Source organism: Electrona antarctica, assembly GCF_951216825.1.
Source record: "Electrona antarctica genome assembly, chromosome: 1".
In the NCBI taxonomy this organism is placed as follows: domain Eukaryota; kingdom Metazoa; phylum Chordata; class Actinopteri; order Myctophiformes; family Myctophidae; genus Electrona; species Electrona antarctica.
Window position 1 is genome coordinate 60,756,162 of NC_136806.1, and position 26,011 is coordinate 60,782,172.

Genomic DNA, 26,011 nt, shown 5'->3' on the forward strand with positions numbered 1-26,011 from the left:
AGGTGTTTCCACCAGCCATAATGGCGTCCCTTAACTCCCTCCTGGAAAACTGCATATTGGTTGGGCTGTCGTTCTCCACGTTAACCTCTAGCTTCCATTTATTGGCTGCCAATATCTCTGCCCTCCTCCTCGCTCTCTCTTCTCCCACACACTCCGATCTGTGTACTGCCTGGAAACTGTCTACGAGCATATCCGCCTTCTCCTTGCTCGACGCTGCCTCCGCCTCCCCCTTCTGTAGCACCGGGATGGACCTTTTCCTGTGCACCACCCCCCACAGCTGCCCCAGTGGCGTCTCTGGTCCTACTTGCTCGCAGAAGGCTCTCCAGCTGCTCCTCTTTTCTGCTTTTATAACCTTCCTTGCCACCGGCCTTAGCCGTTTGTATTCGACCACATTTTCTAGCATAGGGTACTTATTCACTTTCCTATATGCCCTATTCCTGTCTCTCACTGCTTGGTCAAATTTTTTTTTCACCAGGGCACCCGCTTCCGGGCCCTCGGCTCTCGTTTCAGCGGGATGGTGCTGCTAGCCGCGTCATGAATCATGGCACACAGGGAGCTATTCCACACATCTACTGAGCCCTCACTGTTTACCTGCCCCACTAGGTGGCCTGCCTTCTCCTGAAACTCATCCCACTTTGCCTGGGAAAAATTATATCTCGGAATCGTCTCTCCCTCTTCCTCCCTCAGCTCTCTCCCAAACCTGCTCAGCACTAAGTAGTGGTCACTGCCCAGGTTGCTTCCTGTACTTCCCACTCCCCAGCTCTAGCTAGGCTGGGGGACGCTATGGTGAGGTCCAGGTGACTAGACGAGTTCCGCGCTATATCATACTTGGTTCAACAATCAATCAAGCATCAACAATATACATACAAAGTCGAAAATAACATAATTCTCTGCAACACAATAAAGAAATAATTCAAACTTTAACCCATTTGTGTCTCAGTGGCACACAGTCTATAACCACATGCACATAGCAGACATCAAAGATTTTTAGTAAATTAGGACAATTTTGAGGGTGGGTTTTTATAGATATTTAACCAATGGAAAGTATTTAACAAACTAAAGACTTAACTCCATTGGATCCGTTGGAACACATTAGGGGTGTAATGAGTAAGGGATAATATCTGGCTAGATGGTCATTGACGGGAGATAATTCACCAACAGAAGGTTATCCCGCTTATACATGGCTACCTAACATAAATTAATACCCAAAACACAACAAAAAAAGTATTCCATAAATTCGCGCTGGCTGCGTCTGGCCAGCTGCAGGGCTGCAGCACTGTCGGAAAACAAGGACGTGAGTTGATCAAATCGAATCCATTTTCTGGTACTGCTTAGTCTATTTCTCGCTCAAATGTTTTCAAAAACATTTTTGAGAGCAATGTTTAGCTGTAAATGACATTGTGTGTCACTTGTGTGTGTGTGTGTGTGTGTGTGTGTGTGTGTGTGTGTGTGTGTGTGTGTGTGTGTGTGTGTGTGTGTGTGTTCACATGGCTGTCATGTTGGAAACACAGTAAACTAGAAAAAGTGCCCTTCTGGGCACAGGTCTCCACCAGGAGGATAGGAGTGTGTGTGATGTTTGGCAAAATGTTTAGGAGTAATATAAACATGTTTTTTTGTTTGTTTGTTTCTTGCAACAATTGTCTTCATTTTGTTGAGGAAATGCAGAGCCAGATCACTCATAGCATCTCTGAGGATATAATTCTGGATGAGCAGGACATGTGCAGCATTTTGTACAAAACGGGCTACTCCTGAAAACTTCAGGAGGCAATCTTAGCTAATCAGTGTAGAATCTGAGAAATCCAACAGGCTCGTCTTGATCACATGACTACAGAGATCATGTGTACCGATTTGTGTGAGATTTGGATGAAATCTGTGCGACTAACATAAACAATGTGTTTTGCAGAAATCAGGCTCATGGTGGCGCTATAACCGGCAGATGTGGAGGGATGCAGGGAAAATGTTTTTCCATGGCCTCTAGGGAGTGCGCATACATAAGTTGTATACAGATCGATGCAGTCATAGGTAAAAACAGGAAATGGCCTGTTATAGCACCACCGTGAGGCTGATTTAGGAAATAAATAGTGGCATGTCGTCCTCGGCCTACTGTAGTGGAAATGTGTGTGTATAATTTCATGGAAATTGGACACTGTTTGTGATTTGTTGCATTTTGTTCGAAACGGACCAATCATGTGAGCTTTGGAAGGCAATCTTAGCCAATCAGGATGGAAGATGGGAAATTGTGCAGATCTGTGTTGATCACATGACTATGGAGATAGTGTATACCGAATTGTGTGATGTATGGATAAAATGTGTACGAGTTATCTACAGGAATGTGTTTTGCCTAAATCGGCCTCATGGTGGCGCTATAACAGGCCGTTGAGGAATATTTGGGGCAGAGGTTCGTCGTTGGCATCCAGGGAGTGTGTGTGCAAAGTTTGGCATGGATCGGGCCAACGGTGCCGGAGATTAGCTGATAACGGACGGACGGAAGGACGGATGGAAGGACGGATGGAAGGAAGGACACACACACACACAGACGGAGTGCAAAACATACTCTCTCCCCATGCCTTCGGCCTGGTGGAGACAATCAAGCGGGGTGCAGCCGCGCAGCTGGTGCTCAGAGGGTTTGATTAGGCAGAGGTCTGTTATACAGCATGGCATTATCAACACATAACTCACCGCTGAATTCAGCGATTGACCAATCAGAATCAAGCATTCAACCAAGCCATGTAATAATAAATTTTAACAGCTATACGATACGTATCACAATACATGGTTGACAATACGATACATGGACCATATAGACGCCTTAACAGACAATGTCACACTGATAAGAAACAGCATGCGCACGCATAAAGGCAGCAGAAGAACACCACCTCTCATAAGATGCAATGGAAAAGTTCTAACTGCACTCACGTGTAAAAAATGCCCCATCAAACTTTCAGATGCTGTTTTTCTCCCAGTGTGGAGGAAGAATGATTAGGATTTTTATTGTGATCTCTCGCCCTTGAAATATATAATCCTTGGTTGCTGTTGTGTTTGAACAATAATAGCAATTCAAAACAGTTGTCCTCAAAACCACACCTCCAGTCGCTGTCATAAGAACGGGAGGTGCGCGGAATTGATTACATGAAACAGTCACCCGTGCGCCCAGTCACAATGTTTGTAAACAAATAATTGGTCTATTGGTTCATTATGACGATATGATACATGGACCATATTGGTTGATTATGACGATACGATTCAATGATTTCAAATCAATACAGTAACTTTTTAGCAAAGACATGAAATCTGTTTGGATGTGGATGTGGATAGAGCAGTTTTTTAAGGGAAACATTTATTATTATGGACATAAAGTAAAGTTTCTCTGCCAAATATATGGACAATATATGTGAACACATTATGGACAACTTTGCACCTTGACATAAACACAGAAATCACACATGTATCGATAGACCATGTGTAGCGATATGGAATGGAAAAGTAATTAAACAATGTTTTATTCTGCTAAAAATTGCTAAATACAGTGTACAAGTGCTTAGTATTGATACAATGTTTTTTTTTCTGTTTCATTGCAAAACGATTCAATGATGATTATTTGCATTTCAAACGATACGATACAAAGTGAAATGATTCGATATGTTGAGTTTCCATTTCGATGTACTTTTTTTGATGCCGTTACTATATCGTTTCGTTACACCCCTAGAACACATGTATCTATTTCTCCATTTCCTGAAAAGTAAAGGTTTTGGACATACAAGATAACCACAGTGACAATATATTAGATGACCATATTGTGCTTAAACCAGCTCAGAGGTCATGACCTCTGACCTGGTGAGTGACTCATCCCAGAGGTCATGTGATGTCATCGCTTGCTGTCACCAATCAGAAGAAGCAGTGGATTGAGGATCAGGAGACACAGCTTGACAACACATTATGATTGGGTAATTAACCCATTAAGACCTGAGGCCCATTCTACAAATGTCTTCTAAATCCTAACAGTTTTCTGAAAAAAACATTGTTCAAAGATTTGCACAACACTTTAAAAAAAAATAGCAGATATACAAGCTCATAGTGTGGCACTCTGTGCCGTGCTATGAGCTTGTAGATCTGCTATTTTTCAATAGCACATCTTTGCAAATACAGTAAATAAATGTATTTATAATGCAAGTTAACCAAGTGAACCTAACATTACTATTCTGGGCATTTCATAGTGTGCAAACATTTGGTGAAAATAGTGAACATTCAAGCATTGTGAGCTTGTAGGTCAGCTATTTTTGGTGGTGTAGAGGGAAAATGGAGGGGGCCTAGTACAGACCCTGGGGAACATGGTCAACACAGTATACAGAGTTTAAATGGTTATTAAAGTGAGAATATATTTTATGTATTATTTATTTACACAATGAGTGAACTATCTAATTTGGGGTTTATACAGGCCACCATATCGTCAGAAATAGAACACTGCAAGCAACTTTGGTTTGGACGTGGCAGCAGTCTTACTCATCTGAACTATAAAGAGAGGAGACTGCTTTTCCCTCCCTATATAGCCCATAAACAGACATAAAGACTTGACTTAAATACTTAGGCAAAAATACGGAGAATGAAGTTGACGGCAGACAGGCAAATGAAGGTTGTTCCGGAGTTCCATTTATTTGCAGAGTACAACATACAAATCAGCCATGAGCCCTGAGCCCGGCCATCCTTCAGCAGCGGATTCGACCGTTATCTCTGTATTGAATAGGCGAAATCATCTGTTATCAGCACCTTTGAATAGGCCCAATATGGCCATACTGGCATACTCACCATAGCCTGGTCAAGGTTTCCCCCTGGTGGACATGTCATTTCCAACTATTGTCAGCGCATGGGGCTACTAGCCTTCAGCCTCACAGCTTCCGGAGACTAACACACATACAGACAGTTCTGGCTAGTTTATAAAGAAGCCAAATTCACATGTGAATAGGCTCAAACAGACAGTCGTTTGACACCCAGACCAAATGGTCCAAGATATCTCCATATTAGGTGTGGTCACAGGAAGCACAGTGCTGCTATCAGCGAGCTGATCTATTTAGCATACAGGGACCCCTGCAGCTGCCCCAACTAAGTGTTGGTCAGAGCAGAAGTTAAGTCTCTCATTTTAAGAGAGACAACTTAATATTACTCCCCAATAGGGCACTAAAACAAAAATTTGATGCATCGATTTGATAAACACAAGTCGATTCAGATTAGGAGAAGTCGAAAGTTGAAAACAATAAAATAAAAATCAATTGTTTTCCCAATATCATATGTTTTGCTCTATGTGTGCGTGTGTACATAATTCAAACTGTAGCATTGATTATTGTCACGGAGAGAAGTCATTCTTTCCCTTTGCATAGCGCACCGGAGCGCACTCGCCTATTCGTTTGCTTTGCATTCAGAACGCACCCTTAATAAAGGACCTAACTGCAGCTGTGTACTCAGCGGTGTCCCACTATTGACTGGCTGAAGTTGAACTGCGCCGTCAGAGAAGTAACAGGTAGAAGCGTGCAAACCTTATCCCCAAACGATATCCCCCCCACCTCCGTGCTGGAAATAAAACGTCTGGGTTTCCGAGGCTACATCCGTGCTGACGCAATGACTGTCCTGTTTCTGGTTTAGCTTTACGCACGGGAGCGGCGGAACGCATGAATCTCTCTGTCTCCGGTCAGTGCGGGTTGTTGTTTATTTGCATGGCTCAGACAATAAGTAACAAACTAACATGAGAACGTTATCGAGTTGTTGGAGGAGGAGAAGGTTCACGTCATGATCGTGGAAGGTGATGCAGATTGTATTCTGATCTGATGATGTGCCTAACTGCTGCTGGCTGCTGTAATGTTAATATATAGACATATGTCTTCTATATTGTGTTCTGAAGGTCGGGCTGCTGACTGCCACTAGAGTTATATTTTGTATTGTGTTCTCGGGCCGCTGCGCTGCGCTGCGCTGCGCTGTGTGACAATTATGCCCCCTCTCCTGTTGTGTTCTCGTTTCTGCGTGTGTGCCTTGCCATATAGATGATACACACTGTGCCATATTGGAGAGGCAGTGCTTTGTTTGACATGCTCCATATTTGACTGTGTGCACCTCCACCCGGCCCTGTTAAAGTCGTCGCCCCCCCTCCCCCCGTCATAAAACGATGCATCGACTCACAGTGAAAGGGTTTTTCTCCAGTGTGGATACTCTGGTGTGTCTTCAGGTGTTCTGACTGACTGAAACTCTTGTCACAATGTTTACACTGAAAGGGTTTTTCTCCAGTGTGGACACGCTGGTGTGTCTTCAGATCACCTGACAGCCTGAAACGCTTGTCACAATGTTTACACTGAAAATGTTTTTCTCCAGTATGGATACGCTGGTGTGTCTTCAGATCACCTGACACCCTGAAACTCTTGTCACAATGTTTACACTGAAAATGTTTTTCTCCTGTATGGATACGCTGGTGTGTCTTCAGATTACTTGAATCAGTGAAACTCTTCTCACAATGTTTACAGTTAAAGGGTTTTTCTCCAGTGTGGATACGCTGGTGTGTCTTCAGATCACCTGACAGCCTGAAACGCTTGTCACAATGTTTACACTGAAAAGGTTTTTCTCCAGTATGGATACGCTGGTGTGTCTTCAGATCACCTAACAGCCTGAAACTCTTCTCACAATGTTTACAGTGAAAGGGTTTTTCTCCAGTGTGGATACTCTGGTGTGTCTTCAGGTGTTCTGACTGACTGAAACTCTTGTCACAATGTTTACACTGAAAGGGTTTTTCTCCAGTGTGGACACGCTGGTGTGTCTTCAGATCACCTGACACCCTGAAACTCTTGTCACAATGTTTACACTGAAAATGTTTTTCTTCTGTATGGATACGCTGGTGTATCTTCAGACCACTTGAATGACTGAAACTCTTGTCACAATGTTTACACTGAAAAGGTTTTTCTCCAGTATGGATACACTGGTGTGTCTTCAGATTACTTGAATCAGTGAAAATCTTCTCACAATGTTTACAGTGAAAGGGTTTTTCTCCAGTGTGGATACGCTGGTGTGTCTTCAGATCACCTGACAGCCTGAAACGCTTGTCACAATGTTTACACTGAAAAGGTTTTTCTCCAGTATGGATACGCTGGTGTGTCTTCAGATCACCTGACACCCTGAAACTCTTGTCACAATGTTTACACTGAAAATGTTTTTCTCCTGTATGGATACGCTGGTGTATCTTCAGACCACTTGAATGACTGAAACTCTTGTCACAATGTTTACACTGAAAGGGTTTTTATCCAGTGTGGACACGCTGGTGTGTCTTCAGATCACCTGACAGCCTGAAACTCTTGTCACAATGTTTACACTGAAAAGGTTTTTCTCCAGTATGGATACGCTGGTGTGTCTTCAGATTACTTGAATCAGTGAAACTCTTCTCACAATGTTTACAGTGAAAGGGTTTTTCTCCAGTGTGGATACGCTGGTGTGTCTTCAGATCACCTGACAGCCTGAAACGCTTGTCACAATGTTTACACTGAAAAGGCTTTTCTCCAGTATGGATACGCTGGTGTGTCTTCAGATCACCTGACAGCCTGAAACTCTTCTCACAATGTTTACAGTGAAAGGGTTTTTCTCCAGTGTGGATACTCTGGTGTGTCTTCAGGTGTTCTGACTTACTGAAAATCTTGTCACAATGTTTACACTGAAAGGGTTTTTCTCCAGTGTGGACACGCTGGTGTGTCTTCAGATCACCTGACAGCCTGAAACTCTTGTCACAATGTTTACACTGAAACGGTTTTTCTCCAGTATGGATACGCTGGTGTGTCTTCAGATTACTTGAATCAGTGAAACTCTTCTCACAATGTTTACAGTGAAAGGGTTTTTCTCCAGTGTGGATACGCTGGTGTTTCTTCAGATCACCTGACAGCCTGAAACGCTTGTCACAATGTTTACACTGAAAAGGTTTTTCTCCAGTATGGATAAGCTGGTGTGTCTTCAGATTACTTGACTGACTGAAACTCTTGTCGCAATGTTTACAGTGAAAGGGTTTTTCTCCAGTGTGGATACGCTGGTGTCTCTTCAGGTGTTTTGACTGACTGAAACTCTTGTCACAATGTTTACAGTGAAAGGGTTTTTATCCAGTGTGGATACGCTGGTGTGTCTTCAGAGTACTTGAAACCGTGAAACTCTTTTCACAATGTTTGCACTGAAAAGGTTTTTCTCCAGTGTGGATACGCTGGTGTGTCTTCAGGTGATCTGACTGACTGAAACTCTTGTCACAATGTTTGCACTGAAAAGGTTTTTCTCCAGTGTGGATACGCTGGTGTGTCTTCAGAGTACTTGAAACCGTGAAACTCTTGTCACAATGTTTACAGTGAAAGGGTTTTTCGCCAGTGTGGATACGCTGATGTGACTTCAGAGTACTTGAATCAGTGAAACTCTTGTCACAATGTTTACAGTGAAAGGGTTTTTCTCCAGTGTGGATACGCTGGTGTGTCTTCAGATTACTTGAGTGCCTGAAACTCTTGTCACAATGTTTACAGTGAAAGGGTTTTTCTCCAGTGTGGATACGCTGGTGTGTCTTCAGAGTACTTGAATCAGTGAAACTCTTGTCACAATGTTGACAGTGAAATGTTTGATCTCCAGTGTAGACACCTCCACTTGTCTCCCCCCAATCATCTCTGTCTTCAGTGAGTTCAGTGTCAGATTCCAGTTGAACTTCAACTTCAGAGCAGTGTGAAGAGGTGTTTTCATCAACTTCACTTTTCACTGCTAGTAATGTCAACATTGACCCAACAGGTTCCTCTGGTCTTTGAAATAGTTCCTCCTGTTCATGTTTAATGTGTGGAGGCTCTGGTTCCTCTGGAAGCAGACTGGAGCTCCTCTCCTGTTCAGGAGAAACTTCCTCTTTACACACAACCATGTGTTCAGTTGAGGTGCTGGCCAGAGGTGTCTTTCTGTTTTCATTATATTCAACTTTTACAGCTACTAACGTAACATCACCCTCCTCCAGTCTTTGAAATTGCGTCTCCTGTTCTTCTTTAATCTGTGGAGGTTCTAGTTTCACCTGGACCACACTGAGGCGCCTCTCCTGCTGTTCTTCTTTAATCTGTGGAGGTTCTAGTTTCACCTGGACCAGACTGAGGCTCCCCTCCTGCTGTTCCTCTTTAATCTGTGGAGGTTCTAGTTTCACCTGGACCAGAATGAGGCTCCTCTCCTGCTGTTCCTCTTTAATCTGTAGAGGTTCTAGTTTCACCTGGACCAGACTGAGGCTCCCCTCCTGCTGTTCGTCTTTAATCTGTGGAGATTCTAGTTTCACCTGGACCAGAATGAGGCTCCTCTCCTGCTGTTCCTCATTAATCTGTAGAGGTTCTAGTTTCACCTGGACCAGACTGAGGCTCCCCTCCTGCTGTTCATCTTTAATCTGTAGAGGTTCTAGTTTCACCTGGACCAGACTCAGGCTCCTCTCCTGCTGAGGACACACAGGGAGGTCCTTGATATCTAGAGGAGCAGAGTGAGGTAACATAAGCAGAGAGAAATTCATTGTGTTTTCTGATTGGATAAGATTGATTCTCCTACTTACTGTTTTTTTTTGTAATAATGTCTAGTGTTTTAATTAATTAGCTTATCTATTTATATATCTATAAATGGTATAGAGGCTTTGATTTTTTACAGGGGCCAGCTCTAAATTGCAGGCACCTGTAAGTGCTCTTTTAGAGCAGTTATATACTTTATAAGGACAGTAAGTATTCACATTTCTTTATGACTGTGTTGGTAGGGCGTTCCACATTTCTTAATAACTATTGGCATGGCGAACAACTCTTCTTTATGACTGTTGGTAGGGTGTTCTAAATTTCTTTATGACTGATTGTTTTATAACAATCAGCAGGCGCTACCCCACACCGTCACTTTCCAGGGGGACGGATCATTTATATATTATGTTTTACAATTCTTCGACGTATAAACACGTTTGTCAGTGAGAAAAGTGCATGGCAGCAGAAAGACCGTCGGTGTCATCTCATCTCTGTTCATTTAATGTCACACAGTCACAGTAAGTAACCTGAAACTGGCACGTGTGTTACAGCCCAATGTATACTAGTCGTAGGACAGGGTCGCGTGCCGAAAATGGCAGATCTACAAGCTTACGACGCATTGCAAGCTTGTACATCTGCTACTTTTGACATGTGGCTCGCTGTACGGTGAAGTATATTTCCAGCTGGGGTGTGGAGCTGTTCTCACATTAATTCATTTTTTATCGTGATCAATTTTTGGGCTGACAGTGGCAAATAGGAACGTTTTGGCATATCATCCAACCGTAGTAGAGTGAGTTTGAGACCAGTCTCCAAGTGTTTATTATTTAATATTTTTTAGACCAGTCTCCAGCTGTTATCTGACATGCTGCCGTTCTCTCTACTGCTTCCGTAAACAATAATCACGTGACAGTGCACCCAACGCACAAGTCACGTGACATGGCTTGGCCGCCGATGAGTGAGTGCTTAAATTATTCTTTCTATTCCTGTTTCATCACTTGTTCTGTATGACTGCAAGCTGAAACAGTTCATTATTAGAGCAGTGTTATGATCATGTCTGGTTGGAGTGTCCTGGTCGAGAATGTAAACATAGGCTAGACTAAGGCAGATAAGGGGTGGTGTTGGCGGGGGAAATGATGTTTACTGAGGAAGGAGACTGGTCAGCCAAAAACAGCTTTGTGTCTGTGAGATTTATTTTACATTCTCCTGGAACTGTGTGTCTAGTCTTTTCCAAAACCTGTGTCAGACTCCCGAACCATTTTGAGGTGATAGATAGGACATACTCCATCTGTCTCTCTTTTCACCACTTCTGATGTATTACACTCTCAGCTCATTTGTGTGTCCAATCATTATAATATTATTGTCATCTGTTGTATCAAATAAATCTACAAAAGACATGTAGTAGCATTCTTCATTCCCTCACAGAGGAATATAATACATTTCTACAACCATATCACAAACCACGCCCCCCTTGATGACACACTTTTAATCCAAGGTACAACAGGACAGTTACAGAGGAGCACATGTTTAACTAGCTGTAAATAAAACGGTACATACTTATCCGGTACAGTTTTACTACAGGTTGCAGCGTTGCATCAAACAGTCCATGTCCCTGGTCCATCTCCCGCTGTTCCTCTGACCGTGCTAAATGTCTTTTGGAGGCCATCTCTCCTGATGGCGTGAGATCTCCTCCTGTGGTGCTCTGTGGAAATCACCAACAGAACAGAATGTTTAGTTATCATTTCTGTCTGTGGGCATGTGGGTTTATTACATGGCTTGGTTGAATGCTTGATTCTGATTGGTCAATCGCAGAATTCAGTGGTGTCTTATATCTTGCGCTCTATAACAGACCGCTGCCTAATCAAACCCTCGGAGCACCTGGCTGCAGCCGCTAGATTTACTGCTGTTTCCAACATGACAGCCATGTAAACACACAATGTACCTTATTCTTATTTGTACTTTTTATGTTTTGTGTAAACACTGTATATGTTACTATTGTTTGTTTTGTCTCTGTTAAATGCAGAGCGACTTCACTGTTTTAGCTGATAACTAGATTTTGTCTGTTTAAATTTTCAATGATCTCTTTTTATTGTATACAGTTTTGTGTGAACCCCAGGAAGACTAGTGACCACTTTGTAGAAGCTAATGGGGATCCGAATAAAGAATAAACAATGTAATTTACAGCTAAACATTGCTCTCAAAAATGTTTTTGAAAACATTTGAGCGAGAAATAGACAAAGCAGTACCCGAACATGGATTCTATTTGATCAACTCATGTGACGTCCTTGTTTTCCGACAGTGCTGCAGCTGGGCAGACACCGGCCAGTGCGACACTTATGGAATACTTTCATTACCAAGCAAGGAAATAGCTCGTTTGGTTGTGTTTTGTATTAATTTATGTATTAAGTAGCCATGTAATAAGTGTGATAATGTATGGCTGAGTGAGTGGTCAGTGTTTATATATTATTCACCTTCCGGCTGATTAACGTCCTCCGCTCTGCATCCGTGGTTAATCAGCCTGTCGGTGATTTATCTATCAACAATGACCACTCAGCCATACATTATCCCTTACGTAATCATTATATAATGATTTTCATGATGGCGAGATGGAATCTGATGATGCCCTATAGCCTACCTGGACTTTAACGCACAGCTTCAGTACACCCGACACCGACCGGTTAAGCCGAAACGTTTTTTCTTTGTCTTATTAATAAATAATTTTGGGAGCTTTTAAAACAGTATGCAGATCTCCTATTATTGTTCATAGTTATCTTTCAGCAACCTGAATGATAACAGTATCCTGACATGCTGTGCCCATCACCATCGGACATACCGGTAGATGCTTTACACATTCCTGGCGCGCGCACGCACGCACGCACGCACGCACGCACGCACGCGCACACACACACGCACACACACACACACACACACACACACACACACACACACACACACACACACACACACACACACACACACACACACACACACACACACACACACACACTTTTCCAAGTCGACTTGTCAGACAGTAAGGTCGAAGTTGAGTCGATGCATCGTTTTATGATGGGGGGGGGGGGGGGGACTTTAACAGGGGGGGTGTGGAGGTGCGCGCGGAGCATACGGAGCATGTCAAACAGAGCACTGTGCACACAGTGGCATCTCCAATATGACACAGTGTATGTGTACCTCTGCCAACACCTGAGACTGATTAGGGCCAGGGTTAAATACCCTCCCTCCCTGTAACCATGGCAATGTAGATTGGCAAATTGACAATGAATCATGGAAAACAATATGGTGGCTCAAATGGATCTTACAGTATCATCTATATGGCAAAGCGCTGATTATCAAAACACAAAAATGTAATGGTAAAATACTAAACAGTGCACGCACAATGGTACACAGACCAGAAAAGAGAACACAACAGGAGAGGGGGCAAAATTGGCAGCGCAACACAGCGGCCCGAGACCACAATACAAAATATTACATTAACACTAGTGGCAGTACAGCAGCCGACCTTCAGAACACAATAGAAGACATAATATGTCTATATTAACATTTATAGCAGCCAGCAGCAGTTAGCACATCACCAGAATACAATCTGCTATTACGTTCCACATTCACGACGTGAACCTTCTCCTCCTCCGACAACAACTCGATAACGTTCTCATGTTAAGGTGGCCTTACACTAGCCGATTTTTTTCAATCTGAAATCTGATAGCACCACACACTATAGGATAATCGGAGCGGGGCAGAGCAAATATCAAACATTCTTGATGTTGATCGGGCCGATCCCGATTGCGCTTTGAGCAGCCCTGAGCAGATCGATTGAGTCGGGCACCCCCCGAGCGTAAAAAAATGCCCGATTATCGGCTAGTGTAAGGCCACCTTTTGTTTGTTACTTATTTTCTGAGCCATGCAAATAAACAACCCGTGCGTAAAGCTAAACCAGAAACAGGACAGTCATTTCGTCAGCACGGAGGTGGGGTGGATATAGTTTGGGAATAAAGTTTCCGCGCTTCTATCTGTTACTTCTCTGACACAGCACAGTTCAACTTCAACTCCCTGGAAATAAAAACGTCTGGGTTTCTGAGGCTAGTCAATTAGTGGGACACCGCTGAGAGCCACACACAGCTGCAGTTAGGTTCTTAATTAAGGGCACGATCTGAATGCAATGCAAACTAATGGGCGAGTGCGCTCTGGTGCGCTATGCAAAGGGAAAGAAATAAAGAATGACTTCTGTCCGTGACAATAACAAATCCTACAGTTTGAATTCTGTACACACGCACACATAGAAATATGATATGGGGAAAACAATGTGGAGGGTTAGGGATGTGGAGCAATTTTTTTTAAAATTTTCTTATTTATTTTTTTACTTAAAATGAACTTATGAAATCGATTAGGGATGCACCGAAAGGGAAATTCTTGTCCGAAACCGAATACCGACTATAGGAAACAGTTGGCCGAAAACCAAATACCGAATATCCGAATATGATTAATTATATATCTTTTTTTCCTACCATTGCTGTCATCGCCGTACCTTAAAGCTACCTGATTTATGACTTAAATAACTTAAATAATAATAATAACTTACATAATAATCACTATTATGGGTCCATGAAACATTTATTCAGCTCTTTTGAATGCATTAATTGCATACACTATGATATATTTTATATTTCGCCTATTCGGGCCGAAACCGAATAGGCCGAAAATGCATTTTTAGCCATTTCTGCGGACGAATATTCGGTGCATCACTACAATCGATGCGACGATTCTTTAATGAATGCCACACACACACACACACACACACACACACACACACACACACACACACACACACACACACACACACACACACACACACACACACACACACACACCTAGAACCAGTTATTTTGGTGGAAAAGGGGCCACAGATATGTTGATTGGATGGACGATGATTTTTTTTTTACTGCGGAAGCTGGATTAATGTTAGTGTAGTTGTTGCACTCCGTTCATAATATAGCAGTGTTATGATCATGTCTGGTTGGAGTGTCTGGCCTAGAATGTAAATAATAATATAGGCTAGTTGTAGCCATGGTTCACATGACGCTCGTACTTCACGAGCGTCATGGCTTAACTTCCGTCTGTTTTACGCGATCGCTACATTTACATTGTAAACGTGTACATAAACATTCCGATTCCAAATATAAAGTACTCGCCACATGTGCCACGGGTGTTAGAGATGTGCTGGTACAGCGATTAGCATTGCTGCATCCCGCGTTGTTTAATAAAAAGCATTTTTATCCGAGCTGTTTTTTTGCCATTGGCTTTCAACTACGCGCCCCTATCGGTCGGGACTCGGGAGGAGTGTTCGATATAGGCACGCTGACCGCACTGCCAATACAGACTAATAGGCGAGTGCGCTCCCGGTGTGCAAATGTGAATTTCCCAAACAAACCCTGTTTGAGAAAAGTAGCCGGGGCACTCGGATAAAAATGCTTTTTATTAAACAACGCGGGATGCAGCAATGCTAATCGCTGTACCAGCACATTTCTAACAACCGTGGTACATGTGGCGATTGATTGATTGATTGATTGAAGAATTTATTAACAGTTTGCAGAATTACAGTACATTTCAAGCACAAACTCAATACAAAGGCTGTTAACTGTGAGTGGACGACCCAATTAAGCATTACACTTGTTTCCAACAGGGTCCACCATGTTCAAATCATCAAAACATTTAGAGACGTACAAATAGACACTTCTATAGACAGAACAGGAATTCATCAAAAAGGAGGTAAAAAGGGAAAAGAAATATATACAGAGAGGGGAAAAAAGGGGGGGGGCGGGGGGGGATTCAGATTTTACGGGGGCCAGTTTCGAATTGCAGCCATCCGTAGGTGCCCTTTGAGAGCGGTTTTGAAGGAGTCAAGGGATTCGCATGTCTTAATGACAGTTGGTAGGGCGTTCCACATTTTGGTGGCATAGGAGCGAAAAGAATTTAGTCCCTTGTTTGTGCCGAATCTGGGTTGTACATGGTTCGTTGCACTCCCTCTGGTGTTGTGGGTGTGGACTTCGTTAACATTAAGGAAATATCTAGACAGGTACATGGGTATCTTGGTGGTGTATCGAATCTTGTGGACCAGACCCATTGCAAGTTGCTGTACTCTGTCGTCGACCCTAAGCCATTCCAGCCTGTCGAAGTGGGCAGGGGTGAGGTGGGTTCGGGGGGCTAGATCAAGTAGGAGCCTGACCAGTTTGACTTTATATTTGAAATCGGAATGTTTATATACACGTTTGGACTGTAAATGTAGCGACGTCTATGTAAACATTACATTGATCTGCGTTACAAAATAAATGGTCAAACTAAAATCTGACACAATTGATACAAAACGAAAATCCACACAACTAGCGTGTCGACCACTAGTCACGTGACAGTGTGCATTTCAACAGACCTTACGTTAGTTTTAGGCTACTATAAAATAGTATAACTTACTTTAGCAGAGAAACAGCAGCGAGGGACTTAGCTAGCAGAGAGCTAGCACAACTGTTGTTGTGACTGTGAGCAGTGTTGCCAGATTGATTGTGTGCGAGAAATAAGACGTTTGAGTGAAGCCCTGGTTGCTCAAAGTTCTATCTGGGTTGTCCTCTTTGCAGGGCCGGATTAACACCTCTGAGGGCCCCTGGGCACTGAAGCTCGAAGGGCCCCCCTTCACGCGCGCGCAACATTTTTGCTGTTTTGGAGCCGTTTTGGGGCAGTTTTATGCCGTTATATTGGCCTATTTCCGGTTGCCCCCCCCCCCCCCCCCCCCAGAGTGACAGCCAATCTAGCGCATTGTTGCTGCTTTACACACAATTGCACTTTCAGCTGCCCTTCTCACCAACAATAAAACACTAATCTTTTTAGACACCATTTATTTCATTCGGATTAGCAGGGAATTTCTTTTTTTTTTTTTTTGAGGGGCCCCTGGTGCCCAAGGGCCCCTGGGCACGTGCCCAAAGTGCCCATATGGTAGATCCGGCCCTGCTCAAGGCTGCTTGGTTTCGGACGACACTTAATATGGCGCAGCCTCGCGTGAACGCGCATATCGAGGGTAAGTGTGTAGAGCGAGTGGCGAGGAGCTGGTTTCAGAAAGGGGGGAGGTGTGGTTTTGAATTGCTATTATTGTTCAAACACAACAGAAACCAAGGATTATATATTTCAAGGGCGAGAGATCACAATACAAATCCTAATCCTTCTTCCTCCACACTGGGAGAAAAACAGCATCTGAAAGTTTGATGGGGCATTTTTTACACGTGAGTGCAGTTAGAACTTATCCATTGCATCTTATGAGAGGTGGTGTTCTTCTGCTGCCTTTATGCGCGCGCATGCTGTTTCTTATCAGTGTGACGTCGTCTGATAAGGCGTCTATTGTATATACCAGTACTATATGCAGGAACTGCAGTACTGCCTTTGTAATCAGCTGGTGATTCTCACTGTGGCCAAATAAAGAATAGAAAAAGCCTCTATTCCTAACTGTCATCCTTGAGAAAAGCTCCTGTCTTTCTGTGTTATACATCCTACACTCTAAAAAGATGTGTTGCACTGTCTCCGGCTGCCCACACTGGCATAGCCCGGTGTCGTGTTTCCCTATTAGCCGTAGGTTTTTGTTTAGGCCACAGTGCCCCAGCCTCATTCTACATACTTTAACTGCATCCCTACGTGGCGCAAAGTTACCACCCACACTCTATTTACAGCTGGCTGGACATGGTGAAAATGCCTACCCCTGCCCTCCTTCTCCCACCCCGCCTGCCACTCCTTCACCAAACCCTCTTTGCTTAGACCCTAAGTTCCACCCTCCCCAGGGGTAGTCGGACGTCTACTTCCCTGCCTAGGCCTCCCTTAGCATTTAAGGAGGTCCACCCTCTCGTTCCCTCCTACCCCCGCATGCCCTGGGACCCAGCAAAAGGTGAACTCACTTCCCCCCCCTACTCTACACATAACATTTATTATCTCTCTGACTAGGTCAGGGCGGGCCTTGCTTTTGCCCCCTTTCAGGGCTTCTAGTGCTGCTGCAGAGTCGGAGCAGATGACCACCTCTTTTGGCCTCCCCTGTTCCACCCACCTAGTCACCCACAGTATTGCCATAAGTTCTGATGTGAACACCGAGCTGTGCGGACACTGAAATGCGGACACTGTACTCTAGCTCCAGCTGCTCGACGTAGACCCCAAACCCTGCCCTCCTGCTAACAGGGTATCTGGACCCATCCGTGAAGACTAGTATCTTGCCCCCCCCTAGCTGCCCTACTGAGGTACTCCTCCACCCTTGAGCTCACCTCCCCCTTGTCCTCCACCTGGAGGAAGCTCAAGTCTACATCGAGCTCTGGCGTCAGCCACGGTGGAGTTGGGGGCCAGCCTACGTGCTCCGCTATGCCCCCCCGCCCCATTTCCAGCTCCCTGGCCCACTGGTTCACTCTCGCTATGAAAGGCTCGTGCCTGCCTCCCTCATCCTCCTGCAACAAGCATTTTCCCCCATCTCGATGAGCAGGGCCGGTAACGGGGAGGTCCTAAAGGCCCCACAGCAGAGCCTCAGCGCCCTGGCTTGTATGACGTCTAGCCTGTCTAGCGCTGTCTTGGAAGCGGCCCCATACACCACGCTGACATAATCCAGCGCTGGCCTAATCATGGCCTGGTAGATTAGGCGCAGGGTCCCCCTATCAGCCCCCCACTCACTCCCCGCCAGGCTTCTCAGTACGTTCATCACCTTCTCACACTTTTCCACTGTTTTACTGATGTGCACCGCCCAGGTCATACGCTTCTCAAACCAGACGCCGAGGAACTTGAACGTCTTGACCTTCTCAAGCGGGGACCCATACAAAGTATTAACAAACTAAAGACTTAACTCCATTGGATCCGTTGGAACACATTAGGGGTGTAATGAGTAAGGGATAATATCTGGCTAGATGGTCATTGACGGGAGATAATTCACCAACAGAAGGTTATCCCGCTTATACATGGCTACCTAACATAGATTAATACCCAAAACACAACAAAAAAAGTATTCCATAAGTTCGCGCTGGCTGCGTCTGGCCAGCTGCAGGGCTGCAGCACTGTCGGAAAACAAGGAAGTGAGTTTGATTGAAACCTTTATTTATTCTCGAAAGAGCAATTGAGGTTCTCCCTCATTTTCAATGCTGACGAGATTACATACAGTATATGAAACAAATTAAGACATGCAGGTATAAAACACAAAACAAATCTTCTTGTAAGGCATAGAGACATATTGTACTAACAGTGAGACAAAACATGAGTTAAAAACAGTTACATATTGAGGTAGGGAGGTTCAAAAGCAAGTTATTAAATTGTCCGTAAGATATTTGGGTATTAATTTTCAATGTTTGCTGTAAAGTGTTCCATGTGGTGGGGACATCGAAGCCCCATCGGGGCATCGAAGCAAAAATTGATCAAATCAAATCCATTTTCTGGTACTGCTTAGTCTATTTCTCACTCAAATGTTTTCAAAAACATTTTTGAGAGCAATGTTTAGCTGTAAATGACATTGTGTGTCACTAGTGTGTGTGTGTGTGTGTGTGTGTGTGTGTTCACATGGCTGTCATGTTGGAAACACAGTAAATCAAAAGGGGTGCAGCCGCGCAGCTGGTGCTCAGAGGGTTTGATTAGGCAGAGGTTTATCAACACATAACTCACCGCTGAATTCAGCGATTGACCAATCAGAATCAAGCATTCAACCAAGCCATGTAATAATACATTTTAACAGCTATACGATACATGGTTGACAATACGATACATGGACCATATTGGTTCATTATGACGATACGATTCAATGATTTCAATTATTAGTATTGATACAATGTTTTTTTTTTCATGTTTCATTGCAAAACGATTCAATGATGATTATTTGCATTTCAAACGATACGATACGATATGTTGAGTTTCCATTTCGATGTACTTTGATTCTTGAAATTAAAATGGATTTCGATGCAGTTACTATATCGTTAAACCCCTAGAACACGTGTATCTATTTCCTATTTCCTGAAAAGTAAAGGTTTTGGACATACAAAATAACCACAGTGACAATATATTAGATGACCATATTGTGCTTAATTTTTAATCTAGACTCTCGCTGCAAGACATCTGATGACCTGGTGACCCATCCCAGGGGTCATCATGTGATGTCATCGCTTGCTGTCACCAATCAGAAGAAGCAGTGGACTGAGGGTCAGGAGTTTTGTTCAAATATTTGCACAAAACTTTAAAAAAAAAAATTAGCAGATATACAAGCTCATATTGCAGCACTCTGTCATGCTATGAGCTTGTAGATCTGCTATTTTTCAATAGCACATCTTTGCGAATACAGTAAATAAATGTATTTATAATGCAAGTTAGCCAAGTGAACCCAACATTACTATTCTGGGCATTTCATGTAGTGAACATTCAAGCATTGTGAGCTTGTAGGTCAGCTATTTTTGGTGGTGTAGAGGGAAAATGGAGGGGGCCTAGTACAGACCCTGGGGAACATGGTCAACACAGTATACAGAGTTTAAATGGTTATTCAAGTGAGAATATATTTTATGTATTATTTACACAATGAGTGAACTCTCTAATTTGGGGTTTATACAGGCCACCATATCGTCAGAAATAGAACACTGTAAGCAACTTTGGTTTGGACGTGGCAGCAGTCTTACTCATCTGAACTATAAAGAGAGGAGACTGCTTTTCCCTCCCTATATAGCCCATAAACAGACATAAAGACTTGACTTAAATACTTAGGCAAAAATACGGAGAATGAAGTCGACGGCAGACAGGCAAATGAAGGTTGTTCCGGAGTTCCATTTATTTGCAGAGTACAACATACAGATCAGCCATGAGCCCTGAGCCCGGCCATCCTTTGCCTTCAGCCTCACGGCTTCCGGAGACTAACACACATGCAGACAGTTCTGGCTAGTTTATAAAGAAGCCGAATACACATGTGAATAGGCTCAAACAGACAGTCGTTTGACACCCAGACCAAATGGTCCAAGATATCTCCATATTAGGTGTGGTCACAGGAAGCACAGTGCTGCTATCAGCGAGCTGATCTATTTAGCATACAGGGACCCCTGCAGCTGCCCAAACTAAGTGTTGGTCAGAGCAGAAGTTAAGTCTCTCATTTTAAGAGAGACAACTTAAAACAGTTATTTATGCTATTATTAATGTGAATTGTGGTTCCAGATACCACACTCACAATGTATAATATTACTCCCCAATAGGGCACTAAAACAAAAAATTGATGCATCGATTTGATAAACACAAGTCGATTCAGATTAGGAGAAGTCGAAAGTTGAAGAAAAAAAAAAAAAATCAATTGTTTTCCCAATATCATATTTTTTGCTCCATGTGTGCGTGTGTACATAATTCAAACTGTAGCATTGATTATTGTCACGTACAGAAGTCATTCTTTCCCTTTGCATAGCGCACCGGAGCGCACTCGCCTATTAGTTTGCTTTGCATTCAGAACGCGCCCTTAATTAAGAACCTAACTGCAGCTGTGTACTCAGCGGTGTCCCACTATTGACTGGCTGAAGTTGAACTGCGCTGTCAGAGAAGTAACAGGTAGAAGCGTGCAAACTTTATCTCCAAACGATATCCCCCCCACCTCCGTTCTGGAAATAAAATGTCTGGGTTTCCGAGGCTACATCCATGCTGACGCAATGACTGTCCTGTTTCTGGTTTAGCTTTACGCACGGGAGCGGCGGAACGCATAAATCTCTCTGTCTCCGGTCAGTGCGGGTTGTTGTTTATTAGCATGGCTCAGAAAATAAGTAACAAACTAACATGAGAACGTTATCGAGTTGTTGGAGGAGGAGAAGGTTCACGTCATGATCGTGGAAGGTGATGCAGATTGTATTCTGATCTGATGATGTGCCTAACTGCTGTTGGCTGCTGTAATGTTAATATATAGACCTATGTCTTCTATATTGTGTTCTGAAGGTCGGGCTGCTGACTGCCACTAGAGTTATATTTTGTATTGTGTTCTCGGGCCGCTGCGCTGCGCTGCGCTGCGCTGCGCTGTGTGACAATTATGGCCCCTCTCCTGTTGTGTTCTCTTTTCTGCGTGTGTGCCTTGCCATATAGATGATACACACTGTGCCATATTGGAGAGGCTTTGTTTGACATGCTCCATATTTGACTGTGCGCACCTCCACCCGGCCCTGTTAAAGTCGTCGTCCCCCCTCCCCCCCCCGTCATAAAACGATGCATCGACTCAACTTCGACTTTACTGTCTGACAAGTCGACTTGGAAAAATCTCAACTCGTTAATGCCCTATTCCCCAATGATAATTATCATTATATTTCCCAACAGATGTGTTTATGTTCACTGATTACAGTACAGTGCAGCTTCCAGATCAGAGGATAAACTGAAAGAGGAAAAAGAAAAAGGTGTTCTAAACAAATCCATGTAGTGTAGTATTATATGGATTTTCTTTCAGTTCCTACACATATGTTTTGGGTGAAAACAAGCTATATATATTCAACTGCCAATAACTAAAGGATGGAATATTGAAGAATCACATGTATTCTCCACAATGAAAGTAACTCTCTTCTTTCTTTTGGGATATTTGGTGTTTACATAGTCATAGAACGAATTATGATGTTGGTCTTGAAAGATTAGTAAAAAACGCTGGCAGTGGCTGCAGACTGTTCTAGAGACCCTCTGGTAGTTAATGAGTTTTAACTGACTGAAACTCCTGTCAAACTGTTAACATTGTGCCGAGAGCTTTTATCCAGTGTGGATACACTGGTGTGTCTTCAGAATGAATGCCTGCCACACACACACACACACACACACACACACACACACACACACACACACACACACACACACACACACACACACACACACACACACACACACACACACACACACACACACACACACACACACACACACACACACACACACACACACACACACACACTTTAATTCAGGAAGATAAGGTTGAATGAATCTAGATTATATATAGGATAAATGGGATAAATCATTCAGATTATACAAGGAAATGAGTGGAATCAGAGGTTTAAAGACATTTTCAACAATTTAAGATCTCCATTTTGGCAGGAATATGCTTGGAAGATGGAAACAATGTTGCACATTCATCTAATCATATGGGTAGGCTACTGGGTACAATAATGTTTGTATTTGTAAGGTTTATTAAATGTATGAATTTGACCTTGACATACTTAAAGGGGAATAGCACTCATTTTCGACATTTTACTGTGTCATAAATATATTTACATCTGTAGCCTATATTGTGACTGTGCTAGCATGCCTTGACTTATTTATACTTATATATTATTGTAGAAATTGTTGTTGTTGTTGTAAAGTTCTGAAAATAGACTACTTCAATATCCAATAGGAACTATTAGTTCAGTAAAGTATATAAAAGAGCTCAAAGGCTACATATTCAGTCAGACAACTCACCCCGAAAGTGAAGACGACTCACCCCGAAAGTGAAGACATCTCACCCCCGAAAGTGAAGACATCTCACCCCTGGTGAGTTGTCCGGACGTTCATGGGGGTTAGATGTTTCAAAAGAAGCATATAGGAGCTATAGGAGACAACGGAAACGTCAGATAATTTTCCTTTGGCGCAGAAGCCGTTAAGTATTGTTTGACTTTGTTTGACCGTTTTGGCAGCTCTTAAATTCTTCCTTCCTTCCTTGACTTCCTTATTCACATCCCATTGTACCACCTCCAGCACCGACACTGGCTAGCTGCGCGTCCCTACGTTCCTGCCTCTGATCTGCTCTGTCGCAGCTAGCCAGTTGCACTCGCCTATTAGTCTGTAGGCTATTGGCAATGCGGTCCGTGTGCCTATATCGAACACTCCTCTCGACCACGTAGTTGAAAGCCAATGGCAAAAAAACAGATCGGATAAAAATGCTTTTTATTAAACAACGCGGGATGCAGCAATGCTAATCGCTGTACCAGCAAATTTCTATCACCCGTGGCACATGTGGCGAGTACTTTATATTTGGAATCTGAATGTTTATGTACACGTTTACAATGTAAATGTAGCAATCGCGTAAAACAGACGGAAGTTAAGCCATGACGCTCGTGAAGTACAAGCGTCATGTGAACCATGGCTACAACTAGCCTATATTATTATTTACATTCTAGGCCAGACACTCCAACCAGACATGATCATAACACTGCTATATTATGAACTGATTCAGCTTGCAGTCATACAGAATAAAGTGGAATAGAGAGAATCATTAAATCAATCACTAATCAACAGGAATATAATACAATTTCCGTTACAGGGGGATTGTTGGAGGAACTTTTAAGTGTAGGAGTGCAACAACTAAACTATTATGAATCCAGCTTCCGCAGTAAAAAAACATCATCGTCCATCCAATCAACATATATGTGGCCCCTTTTCCACCAAAATAACTGGTTCTAGAAATGTGTGTGTGTGTGTGTTAGGGCATTCATTAAAGAATCGATGCATCGATTTTAGTGATGCACCGAATATTCGGCCGCAGAAAATATTCTGCAGAAAATGGCTAAAAATGCATTTTCGGCCTATTCGGTTTCGGCCCGAATAGGCAGAAAATATAATGCATTCAAAAGAGCTGAATAAATGTTTCATGGACCCATAATAGTGATTATTATTTAAGTTAAGTTTTGCCATAACCATTTATTTTTCCATAAATCAGGTAGCTTTAAGGTACGGCCATGACAGCAATGGTAGGAAAAAAAGATATATAATATTAATCCTATTCGGATATTCGGTATTTGGTTTTCGGCCAACTGTTTCCTATATTCGGTATTCGGTTTCGGCCAAGAATTTCCCTTTCAGTGCATCCCTAATCAAAGTTAATTTAACAAGTCGATTCTTCTCGAATCGAAGAAAATGTAAAAAAAAAAATATTTTCAATTGTTTTCCCCATATCATATTTTTTACTCTGTGTGCGTGTGTACATGCAGAACATGCCCTTAATTAAGAACCTAACTGCAGCTGTGTGTGGCTCTTAGCGGTGTCCCACTAATTGACTAGCCTCGGAAACCCAGATGTTTTTATTTCCAGGGAGTTGAAGTTGAACTGTGCTGTGTCAGAGAAGTAACGGATAGAAGGGCGGAAACTTTATTCCCAAACTATATCCCCCCCACCTCCGTGCTGGAAATAAAACGTCTGGGTTTCCGAGGCTACATCCATGCTGACGCAATGACTGTCCTGTTTCTGGTTTAGCTTTACGCACGGGAGCAGCGGAACGCATAAATCTCTCTGTCTCCGGTCAGTGCGGGTTGTTGTTTATTTGCATGGCTCAGAAAATAAGTAACAAACTAACATGAGAACGTTATCGAGTTGTTGGAGGAGGAGAAGGTTCACGTCATGATCGTGGAAGGTGATGCAGATTGTATTCTGATCTGATGATGTGCCTAACTGCTGCTGGCTGCTGTAATGTTAATATATAGACCTATGTCTTCTATATTGTGTTCTGAAGGTCGGGCTGCTGACTGCCACTAGAGTTATATTTTGTATTGTGTTCTCGGGCCGCTGCGCTGCGCTGTGTGACAATTATTATGGCCCCTCTCCTGTTGTGTTCTCTTTTCTGCGTGTGTGCCTTGCCATATAGATGATACACACTGTGCCATATTGGAGAGGCTTTGTTTGACATGCTCCATATTTGACTGTGCGCACCTCCACCCGGCCCTGTTAAAGTCCCCCCCCCCCCCCCCCCGTCATAAAACGATGCATCGACTCAACTTCGACTTTACTGTCTGACAAGTCGACTTGGAAAAATCTCAACTCGTTAATGCCCTATTCCCCAATGATAATTATCATTATATTTCCCAACAGATGTGTTTATGTTCACTGATTACAGTACAGTGCAGCTTCCAGATCAGAGGATAAACTGAAAGAGGAAAAAATAAAAGGTGTTCTAAACAAATCCATGTAGTGTAGTATTATATGGATTTGCTTTCAGTTCCTAGACATATTTATTTGGTGAAAACAAGCTATATATATTCAACTGCCAATAACTAAAGGATGGAATATTGAAGAATCACATGTATTCTCCACAATGAAAGTAACTCTCTTCTTTCTTTTGGGATATTTGGTGTTTACATAGTCATAGAACGAATTATGATGTTGGTCTTGAAAGATTAGTAAAAAACGCTGGCAGTGGCTGCAGACTGTTCTAGAGACCCTCTGGTAGTTAATGAGTTTTAACTGACTGAAACTCCTGTCAAACTGTTAACATTGTGCCGAGAGCTTTTCTCCAGTGTGGATACGCTGGTGTGTCTTCAGAACACTTGAAAGACTGAAACTCTTGTCACAATGTTTACACTGAAAAGGTTTTTCTCCAGTGTGGATACGCTGGTGTGTCTTCAGACCACTTGAAAGACTGAAACTCTTGTCACAATGTTTACACTGAAAAGGTTTTTTCTCCAGTGTGGACATGCTGGTGTGTCTTCAGATCATCTGACAGCCTGAAACTCTTGTCACAATGTTTACACTGAAAATGTTTTTCTCCT